The following is a 571-nucleotide window of genomic DNA, read 5'->3' as shown; positions in this document are numbered from 1 at the left end:
TTCTTGAACATACGGCCCAGAGATGAAGATATAAAACATAAATTACTTCGAATGCTCAAAATAAACCAAAAGAAGAAAGATTTGAAGGATAAAAGCAAGTACCCGGACAAGAAATATCTAGGCACCAAGAAGCATTCCAAATGAAGAAAGCAAGTACCAAAGCATTTTGTATTGCAGAAATGAGTGAAGAAAACAAAACGAAGACCCCTCAGAAATGCAAATGAGAAACGAAGGAGAAACAGGGGGAATTTGAAAAATAAAGTGTAACAGTTGCAAATACGAAGAGCAAAGGACAAGGGCATAAGCGTTAATCCATCTCTAAAGTAATGATTACATGGATGAAACGATTTGTGCATTAAATGCGCACAAAACGCGAAGACGACATATGTTGACTACAACACGTTAGTCTAATCAGAAGTTGCCGTGTGTAAGGATATCATCATTACTTGAAAGTATGAAGTTCTTATCTAGGATTCATGATCTTATGGATAAGATAAAACCAATATGAATAGATGAAAACTAATTGTTAATTTGGTTCATGTGAAGTCAAAACATAAGAAATTATGTAATG

Source organism: Gastrolobium bilobum, unplaced genomic scaffold, assembly GCF_033153095.1.
Source record: "Gastrolobium bilobum isolate Gb01-03AN ecotype WA unplaced genomic scaffold, APGP_CSIRO_Gbil_v1 utg696, whole genome shotgun sequence".
NCBI lineage: Eukaryota > Viridiplantae > Streptophyta > Magnoliopsida > Fabales > Fabaceae > Gastrolobium > Gastrolobium bilobum.
The sequence above is the reverse complement of the archived record's forward strand: the minus strand, read 5'-3'. Positions refer to the sequence as shown.